Here is a 7,904-nt window from a genome sequence, read left to right as displayed (position 1 = left end):
CTGAAATTATAAAAAGGAAAATATTACTTAAAAAAACATGTAGCAAGCATTAAATTAATCACAGAAACATCCTGGTCCATGGAACAGTTTGTACAGTCCTTTGCAGTGACAATACAAATGCTACAAGCCGTGACCTTCCTTTTTCATGAAAAGACCTAGCAGAAAATTAACCGCAAGGTTTTGTTTGAAACAAAAGAGTTCTTGTGGTAGCAAACTAAATCAGGACACAAGTCACAAGAAATAGCATTGTATCAAAAACACTGCACAAAGGCAAAGCAACAATTTCTGACAGACTGCAAGTTAATCTAAGATTTTCCTAACTTTTGAGTTTTGCAAGATTCTTAAAGAGATCATGTTTGTAACTACAGTTCAGAAGACTATGCTGACTGCTTCTTTGCCTGAAGGCTAGGAAACTAAAAATAGACAGACCACTAAACCAAAAACTGTTAAACTGTGTGTAATTTCTTAGTTACGTTTCCACAAAGTATTTTCAATTCCTGTTTCACAGACTTTGTATTTGCGAAAGGTTACTTTAATCATTACAGCATTGTAGTTAAATATTCAAATAGAAAATGTTACTATAAATCATAACATTATAGCAACATTTATGAACAAAGATTACTGTGTCTTGGCATTATTGTTTTGATTTTAGTAGGACTCCATACATTTATCTCTCCTAAAAAGCAGCTGTGGTTCTGTGACACTGGAATACATGCAGCGTCATAAACACAGTGATTCGTACATGTAATTCACTGTTCCCCTTCTCATATTATTAAATACTTATATGCTGGTACCTCCCATTTGCATGGGATTTTTCAAAAATTGTAGTAAATATAATTTTGTTGTTCTTGTTATCTTGATCCCTTCCTACTAGGAATTCAGTGGATTGCTTACGGAATTTATCTTCTTGGTTTTTCTCCCTTAAAACTGTTGATTTTTTTATACAACAGTCACCATATTCCTATCCAACCTGCACTGAACTCACTTTCAAATTTACTTGCTTTCATCTGAAAGATTTGTTATTGACAAGAATAGTAGTTTGCTTAAAGCTTTTCAGATTCTCCAACTTTCTACTAGAAAGCTAAAACAGAGAAGCCCATTTTCTGAAAGATCCTCGAGTATCTAACCAAGTGGAAATACCTAAATTCAGATTTCCCACATCCAGAAAGAATCCACAAAACATAAGGTATTCTTCCATGTGATTAGTTCTCTCATTAGTTGGTGCTGCACAATGAGACCAGTGCTGAACTTTAGACTTGTTTTGCTCTGAAGTCAGGCACTTACAAGACACGCAGTTCTGTCAGTGTTGCATCATGTACGAATCTCTTCTGACTCTTGGCCAAAGTGACTCCCACATAGCATTAGCAGTAGCGTCACTATGCCCTCATCTAACCTCCTGTGTGCCTTTTTTTTTCTTCCACAAATGAAACTAGAGTAACCAGGGAAAATTCAAGTGCATCTTATCCATAGCAGTGACTGCAGTGCCATTTTCTCCCTCAAAGAATAATATACAAATGCACATTAATAACCATCACTTGGCACAAGCCTTAGTAACTTCCGTTCTGCTACTTCTGATCCTTTCTGCCCAAGCCAGGTCAGCTATTTTCTTCTCTTTTCATAGTTAAGACAAGCTGATATGCATAAAAATATTTTGTTACAGAACACCTGAACTGTTTTTCTTTGTGCATTTAAAAATAAACAACAGTAATTTTAAGGGGAAAAAGAAAAGGGTTATTAAAAAGCTAGAAAAACTCAAATGCAATCCAGCTTGGAAGGGTAGTGCTGCAGTATTTTATGTATAAGGAAATTACAATGATGTACCAAAGATACCTGTGTATTCTTTGCTTCAGTAAAACAATGAAATCAGAGAAAATGGGAAAATAACTGTACTTGATGTTGTCACATTATTTACTGTACTTGTACAGTAAACTCTCTTCCCTGATATTTATCTGTCTTGTCCATTTAGCTTACAGACTAGTTTGGGCAGGGATTTTCTGCCACTTTGCATCTAGAAAAACATGATCCCATTCTTAGACAATCTCTAGGCACTGCTGCAATAAATGTGATCATTAACATTAAAATGTATGGTTTAGCAAAATAATTTTTTTCTATTTTTATCCAGACTTTAAAACCACATTTGTTATATTATAGGTAAGTTGTTTTAATAACAGTAGGTACAAAGTCTTACTGTTACCAAAAAGATGATGTTAAAGCAAACATATCCTATTTCCATGAAACCAGTATTTAATCTCTCCACTTCATGTATGTGTATATATATATGAACCCCTTTCTTTCAAAGGCCAGATACTACTTGTGAAAACAGTTCCACTAATTCAAACTTCTAGTACATTGTAAGCAATGAGATTATTCTTTCTGAAGGTATTTAAATTCAGCCAGAAATATTTCTGTATTTATTAAAATAACATGCACATAATGTTTTACACCTTTCAGTGCACACATACAGAGCATGTGGTAATGTATAGATTTAGCTATATATATATATAGCTTTACATACATTATGTATTCAACATATACATATAATTATACATATAATAATAAACAAACATATAATTAGTGCATATATTTAGATAAATTATAGTAGGGGAGACAACCCTTTGGGTAAGTTCAGACACTGTAGGTAATTGATTTACAACAACAAAAAAGGAGAGATTGAACATTTTCCTTCCTGAACTTGTTCAAAGAATAAGTCATACTGAAATATTTTTTGTATCTTTTGGTCTATAAAGCTGGATATCTTAATCAGCAAAAAATTCTGGAAGATTTCTAATGAGTGAGAAAGTGCAAGGGATACACTATTATTGTAGAAAATATAAATTAGGAAACACACGCAAGCAGTATAACTATGTCTGATACTAATTAAGCCAAATAACCTTGGAACCTTCCAACATCTAGAGTGCTATACATACAACTAAGACATTCAGAATCATATTCTAGAATGGTTTGGGTTGGAAGGGACCTTCAAGACCACCAAGTTCCAACCCCCTGCCATGGGCAGGGACACCTCCCACTAGACCAGGTTGCTCAAAGCCTCATCCAGCCTGGCCTTGAACACCTCCAGGGATTCGTTATAGTTAAAAACTTCTGTTTCTGTATCCCTGAAGTTGCATACTAATAAGGCTTAAACCTGTCAAAAAAATTAAAACTCCCCTCTGCAACTTAAATCAGCTCAGAGATAGAAATATGAGACACAAAAATAAATACACTTGGTGTGCACATTTTCTAACGTCGAGACTATGTAACTGTATATTATGTGAGCAATGCTATCACAAAGAGTATATGTATAATTTCTATTTTATTCAGACATGTATTTCAAATATACACCAGAGATCAAATCTGTAAGTATTTAAATAACTGAACAACTGAGCTGAATTCAAAAGATTATGTTGTATAACAGGAAAAACTAGTAAGCAAGCTTCCTATATTTAAAGATAACGATGAAATTTATGATAGAAAGATAAAATACTATTTGTCCCTAACATTCCTGATTTAATGATCAAATGGTAACAGTGGAGTAATGAAGCTTTTTTCATTAATACTTACTTTGCCAGTTAAAGAAATCCATAAACAATTATGGCAAAAATTTTCCCAAGAGTCTGGACTAAAGGAGGTAGGTGCCTAATTCCCATTTTATTCTATTGAATTTGGATGCCTAAATTCTATTAAGATTTCTTTAGAAATCATATTTTTATAGATTTTAAGGCTGAAAGAGATCGCTATGACCATCCAAGTTTGGCATGCCTAACAGACTATAAAAACTCATTTAGCAATTCCTGTATATGAAGTTTAGTAACTTCTGTTTGAAGTAAAACACCTTTCTTAGAAGTACAACCTGCTATAGTATCTTTAAGATGGAAAGTCTAATAATCCCTTGATAAACTAATCAAATGGTGAAACATGTTTCAATAGCCATGAAAAAAATTAAATGCATTGAAACTATGAAAAGGGGGAACCCTATAATGGGGAAAAAACACCCTACACGCCAACAAATGTGACTCTTGTATTATTACTTGCAACAGAAAGGTCCTCTCTGAGGTGAGGTCAACAATTAAAGAGGTACTCAGGTAAACCCATTCTGAAGTATCTTTTTTTGACTTTTGAGACATAACAGTTATTAAAAATCCATTGCTTTTTTTACAGCTTGAGCTGAAACAGATACATAATTATCAGATACATAATTTATGAAAACAGATAAATCAGCTTTCTTTTGGTTCATTTCATTATTTTAAATAATGAAACTGTAAATATTAATATTAGGTACAGTTCAGTAAGTATACTTCAAATGAGCTGGAAAAGAGCTATCATTTAAGAAGAGGAAAAAGTAGCTAAAATAAGTTTTATCCAGAAGTGCTCAGTCTTAAAAGGGTTGAGGAATTCCAGCCTGGCTCGCGTCACAACCTTACTGGGATCCAGAGATACCAGTCCGCTAAAATCAAGCCAACTAAAATCCAGTGAGGGTCATGATCTAGCGTTAAGCATTAGGTGCACACATAGATGGGCCTAGGATCCTTCAAAATGTTTTGCTTTTCTTTCATGAAGGTCTAGTATTGCTGCTCCTCCATGTAGCAACTACAACACTTACTGAGAAAGTTAACGGACAAATGTGAGGCTCTGGATTAGCAACTCTCCTCTTCCCTATTCCTCCCTCCAAGGCACAGGGATACAGGGAAATGTTAGCTTGAATACACTTAAGCAGAGAAAGAAACTGAAGTCTACAACTTTATTAGCAAGCGTTAACGCTGTAATTCTCGTTACTGCACATTTGGAGGAAGACCCTAAGAAGGAAAGGTTGTGGCAAACCCTGAGCAACTAGAGAGTCCCAGCAGCTGTTCCCAGTGCTTCTGCTCTCAAGCTGTAAGGAGCTGCAGTTCAGACACTGCAACTTGAGGTGGCTCTGGTACCTCAAGGTACACGTGATTGCACCGGAGTGCCTTGACAGGTACATCAGGCTCTTCAGGTACATGGCAGACACATTAGGTGTCTAAACCAAGGCTCTGAATTAAGTTCTAAAGGGAACACTAAAGAGTTAGGCGTTGCAGCGTATATCTTTTAGATAGTCAAACTGTCATTTTTGTCTCAACTGCTGAAGGCTGGAAATAATATTGCAGCTTTTAAAGAGGGGAGCAGTGACATTAAGTGCTAACTTCCAAACTACAGTGGAAAATCCACCAGCATTAATAACAAAACATGATATTCTTCAGTGCATATTCTAGCTCTGTGGTAAAGTTTCCAGGATAGGCTGGTAGCACTGATATGCATTTTTCCATCATCTGTAATAATAGCAAAAACCTTTTTCCCTAGATATTCCATAGAGTAACAATGCTTCCCATGTGCTTTTTTTAGCATGCAAAACTATAAAAAGAGAAGCTCACCATTCTAAATATTAAAGCAAATGAAAAAATATAATTTCTTACACTGATTTAATCAAAGTATTTCACAGTTGCTCATAAGATTGCTTAGTTTTTAATATTTTTCCATTAATGCTTCATTATAGATCTGTAGATAATGACAATTGCACGTATAACACCTGAACAAACCAGCTTGCAGAATAGGTCTTACAGTTGCAGTTAAATACAGAAAGCTAACTGTTGAAAATGTTGTAACATCAAGCACATCAAGATTCAGTGTAATTTCTGACCAGGAATCAGTGTATTATTGCCTGTGTGGGCTAAACACTAATTTTATTTCAATCATTAAGTAGCTATTTTCACTTTTCAAAATACGCTGTTATCTTAAAGAACTATTCAATACCAAAGGACCTAACTCTTCAAAAATCTGTTGTGTAATATTCTCCTTTACTGAGTGTAAAGCTAAACCTGAATTTCCTTAAAATTTGAAACACTTATTCAGTGTTACACAAGGGTAATTAGGTATTTTTTACATTTTTTTTACATATATCCATTCACACAAGTGTAAATGACTGTGCAGAAGGGTAAGGCAATTAAGAAAAAAAGAGCTCCACAGAACCACAAACCTGAAATAACTATTCTGACTGTATTTTTTACTACTTAGGTCTTTACTGGTAACGTTTAGACCCATCAAGTCAATGACAAAAGTGTACTTGCTTTGTGTAGAGCAGGTTCCACTTTTTCTAATCTGGAGAAGCTGTGGCATTATAGTTCTAATTTTGCCCAATGTAGAAAACATTTGTGTGCAAAACCCCTGATTTATTATTGACTTAGATGGATTACCAAGCTCTGCTTCCTTCTTTAGCCTTGAACAAAGGCTAAAGTTCATGCCTTCACTCAGGAGCAGATGTTCATGAAGTTTGACCTACTACGAGAGGAACGTGAACATGAACTCTAACTTCAGCATATTTCACAGTTAGAAACATATTTGACAAAGCCAGTTCCAAAAAACCCCAACAAAAATAAAATGTTATTTCACGTTAGTGAAATAGAAAGTATCTAGTTCACCCTTTATTTGTACGAGATAGAAAAACATGCCTTTCTGGCCTTTGTATTTTTCTAATTCCTGTATCTGCATAATAGATTTCTAGCAGATCTTTGGAGAACATACAACTGGTTTGCTTGAGAACAAAAAAGAATAGCGCATCGTTACAAGCATTTCAGATTTCAAATAAGCTAGATATAATGAAAGGCTGTTGCAAGATTAGCTCTTGCCATTCAACTCTGAAAAATGGCAACAGTCCCATCAGTGTTGAGGACTAGAGGCAAGTAATTCAATAACAGCATATAATAGTATAATTTTATACCAACATGTCAGATTTAGGCTAAGCTAGAGATAATTAAAAACTGTCAGAAGATTAGCACTTACCATTTAACATCAGAAGATTGTCAGTCCCTGGATGTGGATAACTCAAGCGACCTTAAAAGAAAACAAAAACCAAAGAACGAAACAAAACAAATGCAGAGGTTTTAGCTATTATGCTAGAAAAAACAATGAAAAATCACTGCTTAGAATTTAAATATAAACTATATTTCCAGTTTGCCTAAGGGAAATAAAGAGCTAATATTTAACTCCAAGCACATTAACCAACAATACCCTTGACCCAAGTTAAAGCTGACAAGAACAGACTTCTTAACCTTAATTCTCTGGTCATAAGATCTGCAATGTGCTTTGGGATCAGCTCCAATAGGATAAAGCCACTTTTTGTTTCATGACACCCAGAAATAGTGCTGACTGCTTTAGTCTTCTCTTTCATAGTGCCTGTGAATAACTGTACTATGCACATTGCTTAACAGAGTGGCATTTCTACAGTTTAGTGCTTCTGTACTGAATCAATTCAAGAAAAATCACGTCAACAGGAATTAAGGCATTAAAATCGTATTAACCAATTTATGACTGTATCTTAGTGTACTACAAATAAACATTATATGTAATATTTTTCAGTAAGTCTGGCAAAACCAGAGTACTGGTTTATCCATAGAATTAACAAAATTAAAGAATATGAAAGATAACATTTTCAACATTTTATATTGAATAAAAACTAGATGAAAGCCTCATATCCTAGCATTACAATTTTTCAAGTATTGGATTTTACTACATTGGTGGCATGTTATGCTTTAATAGTTAAATGAATGGTTTAAATTGCACAGATGAAGTGCCTGTTCATTACAAATTCCTTTTTATTAAAGGAGACATCTTATGTTTACAGGAAGCTGCAAACATACCAGTAGTGCACACTGACCTAGAGAGACATTTACAATAGCTGCTGTGTTTGGAGTAACAGTGCTTTAATGTGCAAAAAACTACATTTCCATCTATCTTGCTATTAAAACATACTTGCTTGCTTATAATCCATAAGCATATATTAAAAAATACTGTAACTTAAACATTTAAATCTTTTAGAGGAAATGAGAATGTTTGTGGAAGCCTAAAGAGGAATCCAGTCTGGAAGCAACGGGTGTTTAAGAACTCACACA

Source organism: Pterocles gutturalis, unplaced genomic scaffold (genome assembly GCF_000699245.1).
Source record: "Pterocles gutturalis isolate BGI_N339 unplaced genomic scaffold, ASM69924v1 scaffold27560, whole genome shotgun sequence".
NCBI lineage: Eukaryota > Metazoa > Chordata > Aves > Pterocliformes > Pteroclidae > Pterocles > Pterocles gutturalis.
This window is presented reverse-complemented; position numbering follows the sequence as displayed.